This window comes from Balaenoptera borealis, assembly GCF_965194805.1.
Source record: "Balaenoptera borealis genome assembly, chromosome: 2".
Taxonomy (NCBI): Eukaryota; Metazoa; Chordata; class Mammalia; order Artiodactyla; family Balaenopteridae; genus Balaenoptera; species Balaenoptera borealis.
This window is the reverse complement of record NC_138867.1, coordinates 10,078,323-10,099,969: the sequence shown is the minus strand read 5'-3', so window position 1 is coordinate 10,099,969 and position 21,647 is coordinate 10,078,323. Positions and strand designations below refer to the sequence as shown.

The 21,647-nt window shown below is 45.0% G+C and overlaps 1 protein-coding gene across 1 annotated transcript in view; it reads left to right on the top strand.

Annotated features, from left to right (window-relative positions):
- The window catches only part of CTNND2 (catenin delta 2), a 942,908-nt gene that overhangs the window by 778,620 nt on the left and 142,641 nt on the right, over positions 1–21,647 (top strand).

The following is a 21,647-nucleotide window of genomic DNA, read 5'->3' as shown; positions in this document are numbered from 1 at the left end:
AAAAGGACAAACATGCCAGGACTTCAGACTAAGCCTACGTCCTTTGTTATTGTCCCATAGAAAGACAAATACATCATTATTCCCCATTAACAGGCACTCCAGTAGCAAGGAGATGCTGTGCTGTGGATGCACTGACCGGGGCTAATGAATCCCAACAACTAATTACGTTTCTCTTAAGGTAACTGATTACCAGAAAGGAGCTGTGTTAGCACAAAGATGTTACGAGAGAACGGCGATACCCAGGAAGAGGCCAGCTAATTAATGATCCCCCATAATTCTCCATGATAGCCCTGTCTGGACTTTCGTGTCCACACCATTGTTCTTCCCAGCATTACATTTGGCCTGACCTTATTTTGGACCAACAGTGTTATGGATAATTGCAGGCTAATTTATATAAACAAATGAGGGCCCTGCCAAATAAAAGCATCGTCATTGCAGTTGGCACTCACTGCTCTAAGAGCTCTCTATTTTGCTCAAGTTCGGGTCAAGTGGTTACAGCCAATGAAGCTTACTGCAAAAAATAATTATTTCAGGGAAGAAAAAGCACTATGTCCTTGTAAAACCTTCCAGGAAGCGTGGCTTGTGGTCTGTCGCATAGAGTGGGTCCTCCCTCCCATGTTTTGGAGGAAACTGGTTTCAGGTCTTAGAATCTTAACAGGACCTGAAAGGCTATTTTTCCTTAGCACGTATGAAGGGAGTGCTGATAAGTTTCTTCCTAGAACATAAAGGAACTTTACTTATTTCTCCTCTGCAGGCAGCGCCGCCATCCTGACTAGCAAACCTGATTAAATGTCATTTGTCCTTGAACCCTGTCACTTTTAAGCAGCTGAAATAGATTAAGAGGCCGGTGCTTCCCAAATCAGAGGGAGCCAAGTGTCAGCAGCCAGAACCCCTAGCGATAGACTCACAAAGGAACTGATGCTGGGGTTTATTATGATCTTCCAGGGCTCGTTTCTATTTGAGGGGAGATGATTGAGACAGATTATCCTCCTGTTTCCTCTCAAGCACCCAACCAGGTTCCCCTGCAAGCTTAGACAGAGACCTTCAGAAGACAAGTGTCTGAGCCTCCTTCCACCGAGGCCAGCAGGGGACCACAGCTCAGAGAGGCAAAGCTGTGGGTCTAAAGCACCCACGTGGCCACTGAGACAGGAACACTGCTGGAGAAAGGGAGCCCTTACCTGTCACCTCTCAAGGACTGTAAGATTCCTCTTCTTTATATAGGAACTTTTTACGCTCCGAAGGCTTTGATTTAAGTGAAGCCAAAGGTCGAGAAGTACGATGAACCACAAAGATCAGATTCACCTCGCCCGTGGGTCAATCTGACCAGCTGCAAAACTGCATTCCTCTCCTCAAGGGGCCCCTTCTATTTTGACTCTGTCATGACCCCCTACTTCCCCAGCATTTCCTTCCCCCCCGCTTATTTTTCTTTCATTTAACATAAAATGAACCATTTAGAAGTGAACAATTCAGTGGCATTTAGTACATTCCCAATGTAGTGCCACCACCTCTATCTAGTTCCAAAATATCTTCATGACCCCAAGAAGAAACTCTGAACCCATTAAATGGTTACTCCCCATTCTCCCTCCTGCTGGCCCTGGTGATCACCAGTCTGTGTTCTGTCTTTCTGGATTTACCAATTCTGGATATTTCATTTAGATGGAGTCATGTAATGTATAGCCTTTTGTGACTGGCTTCTTTCACTTAGCATAATGGCTTCAAGGTTCATCCATGTTGTAGCTTGGATGAGTACTTCATTCCTTTTTATAGTGGACTGGTGAATATTTCTTTGGATGGATATACTACATTCTGTTTATCCATTCATCCATCGATGGACATTTGGGCTGTGTCTGCCCTTTGGGTACCGTGACTAATGCTGCTATTAACATGTCCCTCTATTTGTTTGAGCCCCTATTTTCATTCTTTTGGGCATACATTTGGGAGCAGAATTGCTGGATCGTATGGTCCCTCTTGGTGTAAGTTTTTAGGAACTGTCAAACTGTTTCCCTACCTATTTTATGTGTGTCCATCCCATTATATTTTCTGGGCTAGACTATTCTCTTTTTTTCACCTCGTTTGCCTTTTCTTTTGTCTGTTCATTCCAGAGAAGTTTTCTCTCCAACTGTTGGATTATTAAGGCCATTTGTCTTTATAGCACTCTGCATGAGTCCTTAAAAGAAAGGCACTACGTTAATGTTACAGTTTTCACTTTAAAACTCTGAGGACTGGGAACAACTCACTGCAGCTACATGGTCAGAGCTGGCCAGACACTCCGAGTCTCCAGCCCCACACTGGGCTCCTCTGCCTTCACTGTGTTTGCAATGCTGGCCTCTTTTCTGTTGCTCTACACACTGAGATCTTTTCTACCTCAGGACCTTTACGTGTGACTCCCAGCACCTGGAGGACTTTATTCTCTCTTCTTTACCTTTAGGCTCAGTTTAAATGTCTTCTATTCAGAGAGACTTTCCTCAACACCTTCCCCTCCCTAATGCCTTTGCAAAGCATACTGAGCTCTTGATCAGACCTTCTGAGAGTTTGGAGTGATGTCCTTGCCTGTGTTCTTGTGTGTGTGAGGCCAGTTGCTCCACAAGCTACGTTCTTATCTACATGACGATTGTGTCTTTTATCGTCATAGATTTCCCTGCCCCAGAACAGCCTCTGGCCCTGATAGACCCCTATAAATAGCTCTTAACTGAATGAATGAATGAATGAATGAATGAATCAGTGAACAGTCCTTCTCTTGCTGCTTTGCTGGCTGCCTAAAAAGTGTCCTGTACTAATTTTCACCAAAGCAAGGAACCTTTTAACTTTCCTGGCTACTCATAAAATCTTCCCAGTTGCAGAGAGAATGTTACTTGCATGGTCACCAGTTTCCCCGTGAGATCAATTTCTTGGTTAGAGCCACGTACCTGCTTATTTTCCAGTGTGGGTGTTTGTGATATTTCTGTTAAATAAAAGCACCACATCAATCAGTTTCACCAAATGGCAGAATATATTTTCTCCTGTTTAGTTCACTTTGTCCTTGCAGTTTGGTCTTATTACCCCTGGTTCTTAGGATGCTGAATTCTTCTTCCACCTCATTGAAAGGAAGCTGTAGGACTGTTGGTTTATCAGCGCAGTTAGATAATAACTATGGACAAAAACTCTCTAATATCACTAATCATCACTTAATTCTCACAACAGCTTTATAAATGATAGGTTACTGTGTGGGGTTTTATCCCCCAATTTTAAATAAGAAGAAACTGCAGCTCAGAGAGGTTCAGCAATTTGTCTTAGAGCTCGTGGTAGAAAGCTGTGAGCCAAGATTTAAGCCTGGGCTTTCAGAATCCAAATATTGACTAGAGTGCTCTGCCATGACGTCAGCCTTGGCGTCAGCCTATCAGCACTCAGCACTGAAGCCAGCCTGCCCCACTCGTAAAGAATTAGGACAGCCACAGCCATCTCATCATCGGCTCCTTGGTCAAGTGCTAAATCAACAGCGTAGATAAAATGGGTGACGTCTCTTGTTCCACACAAACAGATATTGAGTTTCTAGTATGTGCCCAGGACTCTGCTAGGTACCAGAGAAACACACATGAATAAGACATGAGACTTATGGCCTAAAAGGGTAGAAGGGAATCTGAGCTATATAGGGCATGATGTGTGCACTTAGTGCCATAAAAAGTTTATGCAGAATTTCTAGAAGACCTCTGAGTGAAGGAATCATAGATTCCACCTCCAGGACTCCAGGAAGACAGCCCAGAGGGCTGCACTGGGAGGAAGGAAAGCTTCCAGGGGAAGGGGGTAGAGGAGCGGTGTGGTCCAGGCCATAGGGTCCGTATGCAGGAGGAGCCCGAGGCCCACTGGGGCTGCAAGTGGCTGAGGGGGGCTAGTCAGGGTGCGGTTGGCGGGGAAGGACCTGAGAGGCCCCTGGGAGGGGAAGGGTCTTTTGGGAGCTGATTGTTAAGATTGTTGGGAGGGAGGCTCATTTTGAAGAGGTTCCTTTATTTTTGTAGGCCACGGGGAACCGTGGAGCGGTAAGCTGTTAGAGACACGACGTTCCCTGTGCCGTAGAGATTCAGCCATGCCCACAGGGAGGAGGAAGGATGCGGGCGGAGGAGAGGCAAGGGGAGGGGACTGTGGAGCCGGCAGAGGGGCAGGTGGGGCCGTGATGGCACTGACTCTGTTTGCTGAGCCTGGACCAGCCCAGGCCACGCACTAGAAGCTTCGGACGCCCTGTCTTTGAGATAGGTGTGATGCTGTTATGGGATGCCATCTTAACTGTAAAGTCCAAACCTAGAGGAGTTGGCCTTCAAACCCAGATCTGACTGGAAACCCACTAGCTGTGTGATCTTGGGCACCAGAGGTGGCCTCTCCAAGCCTCAGTTTCTCCATCCATGAACGGCGGTGATGGTGTTGATGCAGGGTGAGGCGGGGAAGGCTGAGCTGTGCAGAGTTGGGGCCCTCTTTTGTTTAAAATGTTGATATTTGGGGGAATTCCCTGGCAGCCCAGTGGTTAGGAGTCTGTGCTTTCACTGCTGGGGGCCCGGGCTCAATCCCTGGTCAGGGAACTAAGATCCCACAAGCCGCATGGCGTGGCCAAAAAAAGAGAATTTTGTTTTTAAATTAAAAAAATGTTTTAAAAATTAAAAAACAGGAAATGATCTCATTAGTACCAAAGTTCTAAAACTCCAGTGCCTATAAGCACCAGAGAACTGACGTTAATAACAGACAGGCATAGTTGTTCCATAAGGGCTACTTAATTTAAAAAACTTAAAAGTAAGTAAATAAAATAAAATTTTGATATTTTGTTCACCATGGATTTTTTTCATTAATTTTGATGAAAAAATACTGTGTTAAAATATTATTTAGTGCAACAATGTAAAGGTACTCAACACAACTGAACTGTACACTAAAAAATGGTTAAGATAAATTTTGTTATTTATATTTTATCACAATTAAAAATTACCTATCATTTCTGATGATCAGTGAATTTTTGGAGTACCGCCCCTAAATTTTGCTCTGAGTAAAGACCTCGTTCACCTCACCCTTATGCTGGCCCTGCAGCCGTGCACATAAATAGCTTGGCACAGGGCCTGGCCCACAGGAAACTCACTTTAACTGCTGGCTGCTGGCTCTGGACAGCAGCCATCATGTAACTGGAATGAAAGTCTTGGGAGCTACTGGGAATGATCAAGGGAGAGTTGAGGGCTAAGCGTTGGGTCCCCTCTGGCTCCTAGGTGCTTCACAGACTATGCCTCGTCTAATCCTCTCAAATATAAGCCCACTTTACAGATGGAGAAACTGAGGGTCAGAGAGCTTAAATGTGTTGTCCAAGGCCAGGCTGATAATATCAGAGTGGAAATTTGACACCAAAGCTTTTCTACTCCCCCAGGCTGAGTTTCAGAGCATAAAATACTTCCATTCTTTACAAATGAATGCCAACATTTCACAAACATTGTATTACACAAATCAGGACGTGCTGAGAGAAGGGTGTGGAGGTGTTCATGGCGTGTCCCTGTGCGTATCCTTCTCCCTGGCTCCCCAAGAAGCCCCACTACCTGCAACTCCGGAGTGTCTTGCCTGAAATTCCTTTAACGAGATAAGAAGGTGGCCTGGTCTGTCTCTGAACTCCCTATGGACCAAGGCTGGAGAAGGAGCGGGCGGCTGGAGGCCGCTTTCCAATTTTATATCCTTTCTGTGGCTACAGTACATTAGTATTGCTGTCACTTAGTCCTCTGTCTCCTTCCCATGCTAGAAAGTTATCATGCACTTGACAAGCAAAGAAATCAATCACAAGCAGCCATGCATATTTAGTCACAGACCAAAATCGGCCCTGGGTGGAGACACAGGACCATCGAGGGCTGCCTGCTGCCAGCCTGTGCTTCTGAGTGCAGGAGTGCAGACACGCTGGCCGAGGGCATCTGTCTGCTTTCTCCTAACCCTAATCGGAGTTTGTCTTCACTTTGTCGGCTTGCACGGCTGCCCATCCTTCCCACAGCTGCCCTTCTTGCAGGCCAGCTGCCCAGCCTGTAGCTCTTTCCCCGAGTAGCACGATGCTCTGTGACCTCAGTGTGGAATGACCAGATGCCAGGGGGCAGTAAGCAAGTAATATAAGTGGGGTGAGAATTATGAAAGCGTACAATGAATGAGCATAGAACAAAGGGATTTCACCCAGTCAGGGGAACGGGGAAAGCCTTCCTGTGAAAAAGACAAGAAAGATGAGTAGGAGTTGGCCAAGTGACAAAGAAGGAAGAGTGTCCCAGATATGTGCCACGGGCAGGACCTTGAGTTTGACTCTGAGTACAATGGAAGGTCTTGGGGTGGTAAACTCGTGCTCCAATGTACATCTTAGAAGAATCACTGAAGCTTCCCTGGGAGGTGGGGGAACTGTAGCCAAAATTTGGCCTCTGGTACCGAATTGAATCTCGGAGATAGAGTTTTGGGTGCAGTAGAAAAGCATCGCTTTATTGCTTTGCCAGGCAAAGGGGACACAGCAGGCTAATGCCCTCAAAACTGTGTGTCCTGGCCTGGAGGGGGGGTAGTGAGGAGTTTTATCGTAATGGTTTGCAGAGGGCGTGTTGAGCTTGTGGACATTCTTCTGATTGGTTTGTGGGGAGGTAAGTGGAATCAGCATCATCAACCTTCTGGTTCCAACCAGAACCAGAAGGGATGTGTGTGCTTGTGGGCAGCAGACAGTTAACTTCTTCCACCTGGTGGGGTTCTAGTATCTGCAGAACAGCTCAAAGATATTGTCACGTGTGTCCCTTGAGGGGGAACCAGCACCCTGCCCCAAGGCTGCACTGTTGTTTCTTTTGACGGCTCCTCCCTTGTCTCCACACCCCCCCACTTCCCTAATTAGCAGCCAACCGTTTGAACCTGCCCTTTGGAACTCAGGGAAGGTCATGGAGGCTGAATGAAGCCTATTTCCTACAAACAAGAAACGGTGGGGGGCACAGACAGACTTTTGTGCCCAGGAGTCCTACAAGGTCCTGCTCAGTTTCAGAATGAGGGCAGAAGCAGAGAGACCGATTAAGAGACAAGAGATGCCAGTACTATGGACCTGGCAGGAGCCATGGAGGAGGATTCTGGAGATGCTTTGACATTGGAGCTGACCTAACGTGCTGGCTGATTGGATGTAGATGTGCGGGTAACACAGGATTCGAGCAAGAGTGACACCATATTTATCCAGCAAGTTAAAGTGTTCGGTGTGCAACAAAATAACGTTTAAGGAAACCCTCTGAACAGGTCCCAGTTAGCACTACTTTTCTTTTTCTCCGTTACGTTTTTCTGTCTTTTTTTTTCTCTGCTTTTAAGATTTCTTCTTTAGTCACCTCTGTTGATCACTGTGACCACAAACATACTTCGTAAAGGCTCCTTGTCACCCTCATTCTTCCTATTCTGTTCATCCCCAGTGTAATTCAGGGGCTCCATGGTGAGGGAAATCAGAATTAAAACCAAACAAACAAACCAAGGACACCACCACTGATTTAGAGGTAAGTGTCTCTGCCCATCCGCTGTGATGCAGACCAGGCGGAGAGCAGGGGTAAGGCTGTGGCTGGCTTCCTTGTAACTGCTTGTTACCCACAAGCCCCCCCGACATCTCCCCACACTGCCAGTGGCCAGTGCTGATGGGAGGGTGTCGGTCATGGACACACTGTCCTTGAGGTGTGTCCATGTGGGAGAAAAAAGGGAAAGAACTTTTGCTTTACGCCTGAAGCAATTCTCAATTTCTTTGATGTTGAAATAAACTATATACTTGATTTTTAGCATGTTCTGTAAAGAACAAATTCTGTGGTGAGTACTTGTGATTAAAACTAAAGTAGCACATTGTGTTTCTCGGGGAATTTTAGGGGAATATTGGATTATTGGAAATAATGGATTCGATCACTGCGTCTACTGGTCTGATAGCTGGTGAATCTGTATAACATATAAGGATCCTCTCCTTGCTTCCCTTTTGCACAAAAATGGAATCATTCTATCCTGTCTTTGCTGTACCTCTTTTTCTTAGTTGATTAACAGATGAAAACCGTCCCATATTAGCACATATAAAAGGATTGGTAATAAGAGTAATTATAATAAAGGGAATGTTAGAAAAACCTTCTGTTTCCAAATTATATTTTCTAGATTATTTTGATGGTGCATTGATGCCTTGACATTTTTCCCATGAAGTCGTTTTGTGTGTCTTGTGCCAGAATTCCAGGAACCATTATCGTTTACAAAGGGCAGTGAAGCCAGGCAACACACGTGCCCTGGGCCCGTAGTGAAAGGTACAAGTCTTGTCTTTTGTTTTTTGGTTATTCTCAGGGTGGCCCCTGAGCTGGTTAAGGGTATAGTTTTTAAATAAAACCTTAACATTTGTTCAGCATCAGGAGAATGGCACCAGTACCGTAACAGGTGAGAAGCCCTCTAGTTGAAGAACTTACTTAGAGTGACGAGGAGAGACAGTGAAACCAGACTCTTCACGGGCAACCTGTGAGCTGTTTTTAACAAGGCTCTGTGGCTGCTCGCAGTGTCTTTGCTGTGTGACCTTTCTATGCAGCATTATAAATCTTGGATTTTTTTAAAGCATTACTCGCTTCACCCCTAAAGCACTAAAAGGAAATTTGCACCCAGCGGTGCCATTATCCTGTACTAATGTTGAGGGCAAGCCATCTGATGGGAGTAAACCAAGAAAAGTCACATTAGGTTATCTGGAGTTGGTGAGAGATGCATTTAGCTTACCATTCCTGCAGCAAGAGTCATCTAAAAATCCTAACGACGGTATCTCATCATTCAGAACCTCTAAAATGCCTCCACTGGAAAATGCAAAAAGTTTGTCTCAAAGTTTTGAAATACTTTAGCAGAAATGTTAAAATGAACATTTATGAAAGATAGGAATATTTTTTTTCTTCTGTGGCGGTGCAAACGAAGTGGTTTTTCCATCGCTGTCATATCAAATTACCACAGATTTAGGGGGCTGGAACAACACAAACTTACTGTCTCAGAGTGGTTTACATCAGAAGTTCGGGGAGCTTGGCTGGTCTCTCTGCTTGAAGTCTCACAAGTCCAAAATCAAGGTGTCTGCCAGCGGGCTCTTCTCAGGAAGCTCTGGGGAGGACCTACTTCCTGGCTCTTTTAGGTCGGTGGTCACATTCATGTCCTTGCAGCTGTAGACTGAGAGCCTCATCCCCTTGCTGGCTGGAGGCTGGGAGGTGTTCTTAGCTTCCAGAGGCCACCACCTGCCCTGGATGGTGGTCCCCTTCCTTCATCCTGCCGAGTGAGCAACGTCAGGCCCTCTATCCTAACCTTTCCCCATCTCTCCTAGCCCCTCAGTCAGTCTGGACTGACCTTCTGCCTCCCCCTCTTTTGCATTTAAGAGCTCGCGTGATTACACTGAGCCCAGGAGGATAACTCAGGACCATTGCCCTGTCATAAGGTCAGCTGATTAGTAACCTTAATTCCGTCTGCAAAGCCCCTTCACAGCAGTGCCTAGGTTAGTGTTTGAGTGTTTGATGGAACCACCAGGGGACAGCCATCTTGAAGAGACTTTTTTTTTTTTAAGTGGATTTTTGGTTTTTGTTTTTTAATTTTATTGGGGTATAGTTGGTTTACAATGCTGTGTTAGTTTCAGGTGTACAGCAAAGTGATTCAGTTCTACATATACATGTATTCATTCTTTTTCACATTCATTTCTCACATAGGCTATCACAGAATATTGAGTAGAGTTCCCTTGCTCTACAGTAGGTCCTTGTTGGTTATCCATCTTACATATAGTAGTGTGTCTACGTTCATCCCAAACTCCTGATTTATCCCTCCCCCCCACGTTGCCCCTTTGCTAACTGTAAGTTTGTTTTCGATATCTGTAAGTCTGTTTGTTTTGTAAATAAGTTCATTTGTGTCATTTTTTAAAATGAGATGCCACATATGCGTGATGTCACGTGATATTGAAGAGACATCTTTAGAATTTGCCCTTCCCACAACCAAGAAGAAAAAGTCTAGTCATAGCAATAATGGAGGCAGACAATTAAACTTGATTTTAAAATGTGAGTTTCTTTGAATTGTTCTGATACTGACTTTTCCAACAGTATTCCTAAATTGCGATTAAGACCAGTGCACGAACTCGAAAGACCACATTGGCACGCCTCTTTAAGAAGCTGGCTCCTGCTTTCTTTTAATAAGTCTCTCAGAAATTTCTTCCAGAAATTAAAGATGTTTCAGTATTTAAGATTAAATGTATACTGTTCTCCCTTTCAGAAAAAAACTAAAAGACAAGTGATCTTAGTTTTACTGAGTTTTCTGTATGTTTTTCTCGCACAAATTATATATGTATTCTTAGAGTTTCTCCCCCTTCCTGTCACCCCACCACTCCTACACTAGGTATTTCCATTCCAAACCAAGAAGAGAAGAGAGTGGTCCAGAGATACCTTCTGCAGCTTTAATTCATTTTTGGCCAAAGATTGGCTTTCTTTGTTCGTTTCACTTAGCTAGAACTATACAATAATCTCTGGCCAAATTAACTGGAGTCTAGATTTTTCATCATTTATCATGTTCTTTGCCCCAAATAAAAGGCTGCTGCATGAGTCATCCAAACGTCTAAATTCATGAAATAGCAATTAGGAGAGATGGGTACATTTTAAGAGATTAAAGGAAAAGTTTTTTTTTTATTTTTAATCACTTCCTTCTCAATTGGACATGAGGCTTAAACTGTTTTGATCCAGGGACTATTTTTATTAGCATTTTGGCCACAAATTTAAGGAGTCGTTTTTCAAAAAAGAAATGTAAGAAAACAAACCAACAAAAATGTTTGAAGCAGAGAGGGATGTTGTTACCAGCAGGCATCTGGCCTGGAGCAACGGAGTAACAGGGGCTTTTGCCTTCTGTTTCCGGTGTCTCCCTCTTCTAACCCCTTAACCCTCCCATGCTGGGCAAGGACAATGAGCCCTCAGCTTAGAGAAAGGCTGATGGCAGCAGTCGGACAGTAAACACCCAGAACAAAACCAATTTGGGAGGGGCTGGGGAATTGCACGGAGCATAGCGGGGTAGAAGCAGAAGGAAGAGGGAAGACACAAGAGTAAATGCACTTCTTTGCCTCTGATGATACTTTGAGTGTTTTGATTGTTGTTACTGGGATTCAGTATGTTATATGTGAGTGATCAAAGCAATTATGAAAACAAGAAATGCACCTCAAGGAAAATGTATCATCTAGATGAGTGAGCTTTAAAAAAATCACATGGATTCCCAGCTTTAATAAGTGTTTGAAGTATGATTTGTTAAAATTTCCTGTAAGTAAATAAATTGAAAGACTACCTGACTGCATATGGAGAATTAGATGATGGATTGGAATGAAAATTAGAAAGGTGGTTTTCATAATAGCGATTAATAATCCAGAACATAATGCCAAACCTTGAAAGTGTTCAAACCCACAATCTGACATTTAAAAGGCAAGTAGCCAATTACCTATAATCCCTTATCAGTCAGCTTTGTTCTCCTACTTCTTAGAAGACGGAGGACTCAACATACACGGAATTGGATGGCCTCAGCGTTACTCATTATTTATTTAGCCACGATGCTCATTTTCCTGGAAGCTGTCTGCTTGGTGAAGTGAATACTGCATTTCTATTTCAGTTTCCTAGCACATTTATTTATTATATGTGTTTTAAAACTCAGGTTTTGTGATTTGTGTTAACTCGATCTGGTTGATCACTGGTTTAAAAGAAAAAAGAAGAAAACACTGTTTTAAATTCATGTTTGAACTTCATTTGCGTTTTGACCCATGGCATTTTCTTTTTGCTGTTGTTGCATTTGTAATCAGGCCAGGGCTGGCAAATGGTTTCGTTCTATGGAAATGCTCATTGCAGTGGTGATGGTGGTACGTAGACTTGACGGGCTGCCGAGGTGCCAGGACGGAAGTGGGAGCTGGGGGCTTCCAATGTGAGTTGCATCCTGATTCTGAGTCTGTGCTCCAGAAAGAAGAGCCCGCCACAAATGTACCTGAGTGAAATATTTCAGGAGTTAGTGGAAAACAGGGCAGGTGGGCATCAATCGGGCCACATGGCACCGCTCCAAGCTCACGATGTGGTCCAGGAGCTACAGGCTAGAAAACAATTGTGGGTGTTCACAGAGCACAAAAAAAACCACGGGCACAATTAGGTTCACAGGTAACGGTTTTAGCCACACAGCATTCACCCTTTTTTCCCTACAATTTCCTTGTAATTTAGCCCAACAGGAAACTTTGAGCAGACATTTCATAGAGCACTTAACTCTGTGGCGTCCATCAATTTTAATTGGAATCGTGGAGCTGAAACCCTAGGTAGTACTTGACAGCGATAGGGTGTCTGTTAACGCGGGTGTTTCTGATTCTGCTCTGGGCATCTCCGGAACAGCGTGTGGGATGCGTGGCTGACTTCAGAAGCCACGCATCTAGGTGGTCCTCGAAAGGGACAGCATTGAACCGTCAACGTCAGAGGGGCTCCTCCGTCTCTCTCTGCTGGTTTACTTTCATGAATGGAGGTGGCAGTGTCAACAAGGGGCCTTCGCTCTGAGGACAGCATGGCAGCGGGGTTTACTGCTGGCCCGGTATGTAGTTGTTCTTTAGGCCACTGAAGCATTGTGTCTCTGCAGCTCAGCAAAGCAATTACTGAGCTATCACTGTCCTGATTTATAAAGAAATTGCCTTCCTTGGGAGAAGACAGTAAGGTGCATAGCAGGAATCTAAGCAGCAAGACGGTGCCAAGGAAGGAAGGGAGGGAGGGAGGGGGGGAGGGAGGGAGGGAGGAAGGAAGGGAGGGAGGGAGGGGGGGAGGGAGGGAGGGAGGAAGGAAGGGAGGGAGGGGGGGAGGGAGGGAGGGAGGAAGGAAGGGAGGGAGGGAGGGAGGAAGGAAGGGAGGGAGGGAGGGGGGGAGGGAGGGAGGGAGGAAGGAAGGGAGGGAGGGGGGGAGGGAGGGAGGGAGGAAGGAAGGGAGGGAGGGAGGGGGGAGGGAGGGAGGGAGGAAGGAAGGGAGGGAGGGAGGGGGGGAGGGAGGGAGGGAGGAAGGAAGGAAGGAGGGAGGAAGGAAGGAAGGGAGGGAGGGAGGGGGGGAGGGAGGAAGGAAGGAAGGAAGGAAGGAAGGAAGGAAGGAAGGAAGGAAGGAAGGAAGGAAGAGAAAAGAAAAGCAAAAAGAAAAGAAAAGAAAAGGAAAGAAATAGAAAGAGGGAAATTGATTTCTCTGGAAATTGTTCTGACTTGACTATAATGAAGTACCAGCTTTAAAAACACATATGCAGAGAGAGAAATCAAGAGCTTTTCAAGTGAATTCAACCTCCCATTATTTGTACCCAGTAAAATTTGTGGCAGTGGGGCTATTCCTCATGCTGTTCCTACCATTTGGTAGTTAGGGTTAGCATTTCAGATGATGTTCTGGGAATTCACTTAAAGCAAGGAAGCCACACTACAGACTTCGCTCAATCAGAGCTTGGAAGCTGCCTCATTTCTCTCCCTTACAATCCACGCACTCGTTTCCCACGCAGTGTAGAGTACCAGCTGCTGCACTTTCTGTTCCCTGGAAGCCGTGAAGACTGAGGTTTTCAGGCAACTCTTCTGCCAGAAGGATGACTGGCAGAAGTGAAGGATTTCAGCTAAGCAGGAGAGCAAGCTGATACCCACTGACCTGGTGGTGCTCTTGTGGTTAATCAGATCAGAGATGGGGGAAAATAAAGCAGCATACTTTATGGTGCATCATCATATCACATCAATATTTCCTGTGCAGAGGGCCTTAGTATGCTCTGAGTTACATAGAATATCTCCTGGCCTTGCACAGTCAAGGGCAGCACCTCATCCCATTAGGAAGAATTTTTATTGTCTTATATACGGGGTATTTGGGTCTTGATCAAATCAATACAATTATTTAATCATCTGGAAATATCTTCTTAAAACTTGCATGAGCCCATTGCAGATAAGCAGTTTTCCAGGCAAAGGATGGAGTGTGAAACATTTAGGGATGGTGTTGAGAAGAACTCCACTTACCCTTGAGTAAAAGCTAAATGCTGTGTATTTGTTTCCTAGTGCTGCTGTAACAAATTACTATGAACTTAGTGACTTAGAACAACACAAATTTATTATCCTACAGTTTCTGTGGATTGGAAGTCTGACTCCAGTCTCACCAACTTAAAATCAAGGTATGGGCAGGGTTGTGTTCCTTTCTAATGGCTCTTGGGAGAATCTGCTTCCAAGCTCCTTCAGGTTGTGGCCAGAACCCAGTTCCTTGTGGCTGTAGGACTGATGTCTCTGTTTCCTTTCCGGCTGTCAGCTGGAAGCCAGCTGCCTCTCTCTCATCTTTGCATGTGACCCCCATACGTCAGAACCAGCAACGGGAAGTTGAAACTTCATGCTGGGATCTCTCTGACTTCCCTTCTGCTGCATCTCTCTGATTCCAGCCAGAGAATGTTCTCTGCTTTTAAGGCTCATGTGATTAAATTGGGCCCACAGGGATCATCCAGGACAGTCTCCCTATTTTAAAGTCCATAATCTTAATTCCATCTGCAAAGTCCCTTTTTCCATATAAGGTAATCCATTCAGTTTCCAGGGATTAGGACATAGACATCTTGGGGGGCCATTATTTGTCCACCACAGTCCACCCTCTGGTCCCCAAAGATCCACAACCACCCCACGTATTTTCATCTCATCCCAAGGTCTCATCCCAATTACAGCGTCAACTCAAAGTCCTAAATCTCTTCAGCTCAAAAGTCCATAACCAGAATCATCTAAATCCAGCGTAGATGAGTAACCCATGAAGTACAGCTGCTGGGGAACAATTTCTCTTCACCTGTGAACCTGTGATTCTAAAGAAACAGGTTATCTGCCCCCAACATACAGTGCTGGGACAGGCACAGGATAATAGTTATAGACATTCCAGTTCCAGAAAGGGGGACATGGAAAATAAAATGGAGTGCTGGTCCAAAGCAACTTGGAAACCCAGCCCAGCAAATCCCAATTGCAAGGTTTCAAAGCCAGGGACTTATCCTCTGTCATCCTTGGCTCTGCTCTCTGGGTAGGATGTCAGAAAAAGGCAACACTGGAAATGCTTCTGGAATGTCTTGAATTCACCAGGCAGGTGGGGGGAGCCCAAATGTCATAAACGTTCACCAGCATGTTCCTGCTGAGCTACACCAGGCAGGAGGAGAAGGTCTGGCGATGCACTGCCTGGCACTCAGAGCACCCCACCTGGGCTGCCAGCAGCTAGATGTCAAGGAGGACTTAGCACAGGTTATGTGGTTTGGGAAGAGCATCAACAAGGTTACGCTGGTGAACCATGAGCCCACCATGGTCTTAGTAGACACAAGGGGCTGGCTTAGGATGCCAGGCTTAGTAAAAATGTATCAGCTATGTGCCAGAATTGATATTTGCCACGGAATGCCACCTCTCCCTGCCAGGTCCTATCCTGCGTTCATGCCGAGAGTGGCCCAGAGACCCCACCTCTGCATGGCTGTGCTTGGTTGATATTTACACAGGCTGTTCACCTAAAAGTACCCCTAAGCCCATGTGTACCCTTCAAATTTGAAGGTACTTTCCACTAAATTTGCACGAAATGCTTTCTTACTAAGAACGCATGTAGTGTGCTCTGTGTTCTTACTTCTTAAGTCCCAACCCATGACTTGATGCTACAAATGTTAAAGAAAACAGTTGATGTCCAAGTTTACAGAATTATAACTTAAGCAAAGATTTTAATTACACCTTAAATAAAGGTGAGTCGTAAAACTTCCATCCATGTCATCCTGTGTTCGCTTTCTAGGAACATGTAGATTTCACTGGAAGTGCCTGGACATCGCTTCCAAGGGGGATTGGTTCCCAAATTCTTCATACTGCTGGTTTCATGCTGATGATATCAGATTCAGGCACATCAAATGTATGTCTGCTTACTTTCCTGGACGGTGAGCTCCTAAGGTCAAGGGCCAGGCGTTTTCCTCTTTATCCCAAGACTTGGCACTGGGTGTGGAGCACAGTAGGTGCCAATCAGGGTGGGTCGTTTTGTTGGTTTGAACTGATTTATCTCTGCTACCCTTTCTCCCTAAAATGGTTCCGCAGGGTCCACCTGGCAAAACTCACAACTCCTCCAAATTTCAGCTTAACATTACTTACTACACTAAAGAGTTTAAAATAACTTGGATGTCTATTAATAGGATAATAATTTTAAAAAATAGGCAATGATCTGCTTTTGAAGGACACAAGCACAGTGCCTGAGGAATCGCTGTGGCAAAAAGCAAAAACATTCCTACGCGTTTTATTTGTATGAGTAGAAAACGATCTTGAATGATAAACACCAAATGGTCACAGTGATGTCCTTGGACAGAGGAGAAGGAAAGTGTGGATGTTTACTTTTACTGATACATTCCCCCCCCCCCCGTTGTTTTAATGCGTTTACATTAGTTTGAGATTGTTTACAAATCAGTGATCAAAGTTAAGAAAATGAGGTTGTCAGCGCGGCTGTGAAACCTTGCGTTCCTCCCCACCCTCCCTGAGTGCTTGCGGTACAGCACATCCCCCACGGTGCCCCAGTGGTCCACATGGGGTCCCGCTCACCCCTGGGTGGGAGGCTCTGAGCGAGAAGCAGCTGAAGCAGTAGACATTTATCTCTAGGACCCCGCTCAGGCCCTGAGCACCTGGCTGTGTGTCCCTGTGATGCAGTGAGGTCACACCATCCCTGTAGGCTCGTTCCAGATGAGGAGACCGAGAGAAGGCATTTATGTGCCTTCACCCCTAGGTAGCCCCATACCAGCTACACAAGAGCATCCGTCTTCATTGAGGTTACTGAGTGATAAGAAGGAAACAAGCTGCTCCCTTTCTACAGAGAAGCTACAGATCAAAAGGATGAACCCTAGTGGCTTCTGTGGCCCAGCTCCTCTGAGTGAAGAGAGAGGGGAAGGACAGACGTGGCAGGGCTCGCGTGACACCCAGGACCCCGTAACTGTCACACCTGGAGTGAGAGGATCTGGCTGGGTGGCTCTTGCTGTGTTGACCCAGCTGGCCGGACAGAGGACCCCTTCCTCCCAGGCCCTGCACACTCAGCTTTCCCAGAGAGGAAAAGATTGGGGGCTTCTGGTCGGTGATCTTGGAACCCAGAGACAAGTTCTCCCAAGGTGTTTTGTAGGAGAGAACGAGGCATGGCTGCTGTTTCCCCAAGGAGACAAGTACCCTTGATTCCTGGAACCCAGATTTGGGAGCAGTGTCCTGCTCACAACCACGGCACTGTTGATTTTGATCGGAGGTTCTTAGTAACACCCCCTCCCTCCGCATTTGTGACAACCAAAATGTCCTTTGGTGCCCAGACATCAGTAAATGTTTCCCGGTGGCAAAATCACCCAGGCAGAGTACTTCTGGTCTAGAAGGGGACAGACCTGAAAACAATTGTGCATCATTTCATTCAGCAGTCACTCACTGAGTTCCTATTCAGTGCTATGCACTGGGGACCAAGGAACAGACCACCAGAAAGAGGCTGCATCCCGTCCCTCCTCCACATCATGGAGGGACCAGCTGGAACATCAGGTCTGCTCTGTGCTGTCATCTGCGGTGGATTCTGCCTCTCTCCCTGCCTGTTCTGATGGGTTGGCATCAAGGCCCTACTCAGTGTGTGGCTTCGTATTTCAGCTTTGCCTCCAAACTACCTGTGTTTCTTGAAACGATCTCTGCTCCGCTCTCTAAAGCCCTCCGGCAGCCCCATCCCACTCTTGACACCTGTATATAGTCTCAGGAACCCAGCCCAGATCCTGCAGAGACCCAACATCTGGGCTCTGCTGATTATAAATTGGGAAATGAGACAAAGTTGCCCAATGAGCAGCAGCGCAGAGTTGTGTACGGCTGTAGGGAAGGATGGTTCGGAGTTTTAGCAGGGCTGGAACCCAGGCCTCCAGGGACTGGGGGTGGGCCAGGTATGAGATGACCCCCTATGGAGGCCAGATTATAAAGGCCCAAGGATCAGGTGGGGTGGAGAGGAAAGGAGGTAACAGAGAGCACAGCAAGACAAACTAATCTCAAACCAGAAAACTCTTCCTACAAGCCCGAGGGTGAGGTGGGTGTGATACTGGGAAAGCCTGGTTGGCTTCAGGTGGCGAAACTGTGCACTTCCCTCCGCACACAGTGTGGATGATCAATATTATTAACAAGCATAAGAAACTTGAAACTGAACAAGTTTCCTCCCCCAAATTATACACTTTGCAACTGCTTTATCTTTCTTTGCAAATTGAGACAGCCCTGAATAATCCAGGATGGGGGTTGTAGTGGTAGAGCACAAACCACAGGGTAAGAAGGCTGCACTGATGGTGTAACAGACATCTGATACTTCCCCAATAAGCGTGGAGCACAGAGGTCAATCAGTCATGGACTACCTGTGAATTCCAATCCCGTGGAAGAGCTGAATGCGCATGTAATAGCCAACTGGCAGTGAGCACCTTGGACGTGTTGGGCACTCAGCTGCATGCTGGGTATACAAATACTCTCCTGAAGGCCCCAAGGCAGCAATAAGGTCACAGCCTAAATAGTTCCAATTCAAAATCAATGGTGATCAATAATGGAGATTCAAAGAGCAAAGGGAGCACGGAGAAGGGAGAGATTAATTTCAAATAGATTGATTACTCAAAATCTCATCCCTTGGTTTTCTATGTGATTTGATCCTCCGTATCCTGACCATCTGAAGTGGCATCATGCAAACCAAAGTCTTTCATGTAAATTCCACTTTGGATCTTATGAGCACTGGATATTGATTTTTTTTTTAAAATGAGCATAGTGAGTGATGAAGTCTCTGAGAAATGAGATGTGAAACAGCACTGAAGATAGGGAAAATAGAGCAGTTTAGCTAGCTACCTTTGAATAAGAGAGACTGTAAGAGATTTTATGTCTTTTAATTGTAAGATATAAAAATAAATTGTGTTTATTTTTCATCTATTAGATAAAAAGATTATAGAATCTACTTTAAGCAGAAATTTCCAAATGACATAGCAACTGGCAGTTCAATCAAGATTACAGAGATTATTTCTAAGGAGTAGATATTATAGCATCATTGTGCTTTTTACGAAATAATTACAAGTCTTTGTTTTAGTGTTACGTTTATGCATAGAATTTTGCTGCACCAGTTTCTAGCCAGACATGGAAATCACCTCCCTCAAGACGGGCAGAAGATGATTTAAGTACAACAGGAGGGAGGAACTTTGTAGGTTGGACATTGGCTCTTTATCAGAGACCTACCTGGGACCATAATTACAACTAACTGTTCAGTGACCAACACATAAGGCTATTGGGATTTTTATTTTTAAACAGTGAAATGCACAAGTATAGTAAATTTTGTGTTGGGACAGGGGGTAAGGAAGGAAAGGAAACCTCCTCTCCTCCAGAGTGAAAAACCAAAGGTAATCTTGTGATATGTTTCACTTGCTCGGGAATAGTTGCTAAAAAGCGGAAACCCAACCCCAAAGGCTTGAAGGACACTGTTACTCATTGAAAAAGAGACGTGTTCACACCTCAGTTCACTTAAAAATATATGTGGAGCCTCATCCTACCTGCAGACACTGTGGTAACTGCACTCTCCCCTCTGTATCATTGCGAGGGGTGGTGTTTATGTGTGCGTCCTAATTACTTCCTCTTCCCTGCTGGGACCTTAACTTATAATATTAGTCTTTCTCATTTCTCAGTATCTTACACATTTTAATATGTAGTATCTTGCATATTTTAATATAGTAGGCAGTTAATAAATTTGTTTAATTGTGGAGGAGACTAGACTAGAACAAACCAGAATAAGAAAATGCTCAAATTAATATTGAAAACATGTAATGTTGACAAAGTTGTTAATTCCTGACCTTTCCCATCGGTTGCCCCTGCCCATTCATTGACTACCAGTGAAACTAGGGCTGATCATGAGGATATTTATTTGTGAATCAGGAGGCAGCCTGCCCCCATCGTGAAGCCACTCAAAGGAAAGACTGAGCATTCGTGGATAAGGGGAAAGGCTAGAGGATATTCGAGACTACGGTGCACATGAGCTACCCCTACAGTTCTTTCAAGTCCAAATTCCATTCTTCTGTCTTTGGAAACATGACCTCATCAAAGCACAAAGAGGCAGGATTTAAGAGTGACAATCCTACGTTGCCCCCAGTGTTCTTCAGACCAAAGAGGTCTGATTGGATTTTTTTTTTTTTTTTGAATGCTATGATTGGAATTTTTGACAAACCTAGTACGCTAACAGTGTCAGAGCTCAACCTGGTGAAAATCATTTCAAGGAGGAATGGTCTAAAAATGCTCTTTTACAAAGACCATCCTTCTAATAATTATACCAGTGTGCCTCTCACCACTTTTTCTTTTGCAGAAAGATTTCTTTCCTCCCTCCTAGAGATGCTGTCAGAACGAGGGTTGGCCACCCCAAGGCAGAATCTATAACACTTTCCATAAAAATGCTGCCAGTATTTGCTCAGTTATGTTATCTAAGGAACTGAGGAGTTGTGTTTATATTTTAAGATCAGCAAATGCCAAAAATACTAATGTGAATTGAATAACCTTTCCCAGTGTTACACTAAAACACTGATAGATCGTCTTTAAACATGTCTGCAGAACTTTTTAGATATTAAAGAAAACATTTATGTTCAGTAGCATTTTAGCATTGAGCCTATTTTATTTTGATTTAATTCCTAAAAGGCATAGTCCATATTGTACACCAAGCCTGAAGCCTTTACTTTCCCGTCCTTCACAGACCTGGGTTTGTTCTAGCTTCTCCACTTACTACCTGTGTAGCCTTGGACAACCTCTCTGAGCCTCAGTTCTCTTATCTGTAAAACAGAATGAAGTATAACAGGGAAAGATGTTGGAAAAATGAAATGAGAAGACTTGTGTCAATTACAGCATGGGTTTGAAGATTCATTCAGTTCAGCTACTCCTGTGTGCTGTAAGGCCACAGGTTCTTGGAATCTGCCCCATGGCTGGCCCCAGCAGGCACTGAAGAACACTACCCTCCCCAACCAAACCCTCCCCCTAGAAGTAGAGTTAGAGCTACTTTAGTTTAGGTCTTCAGTGTGAGCATTACCAAGTATGCAAATTACCGGACTCCACCAGTGATCTCAAGGTGAGGCCCAGCTATCTCCATGAACACGCCCTCCAGGTGATTCTGATAATAGCCATAGCTTGAGAACCATTGCCCTACCTAGATCATTCTCTCTTTCCATCACCCTTCCCCACAGTTTCTAAATTTTTTCAGCCCCTTTGTACCTTCCATTAACTCATCTCCTCCAGCATCCCTCTAATAGCCTGTGCTGTCTCTCATTCAGTTACTGCAAAAGTTCTCTGCTGGAACTGAATCCTTAATCACGGTTGGAGAGGAAGACCAGAACACCCTCTCAGGTGGTGGAATAACTAAAAGCACCCAAAAGATTCACCTTTGACTAAATTGTCTCATATCTTTTGTACCTTCTGGAAGCTCTCTCTGTCTCCCAGCTGTGCATTTCATTACAAGGGGCCCCTTCTGTTGGCTTTAGCTCAGCCTGTGCCATTGTAGGAAGGAGTTTGGGCAACTCCTACCCATAAAAGGTGCCATAGGCATCCCGATGACTAAATTTTCACAGAAATCTCTGTGTTCTTAGAATAAATTTCTAGAAGTTTACCTCTGGGAGGGCCAAGGTAGGTATCTTTTTGAGGCAGGTGAAATTAGATCTCTAAAATACTTCAGTAAGTTGAAAGC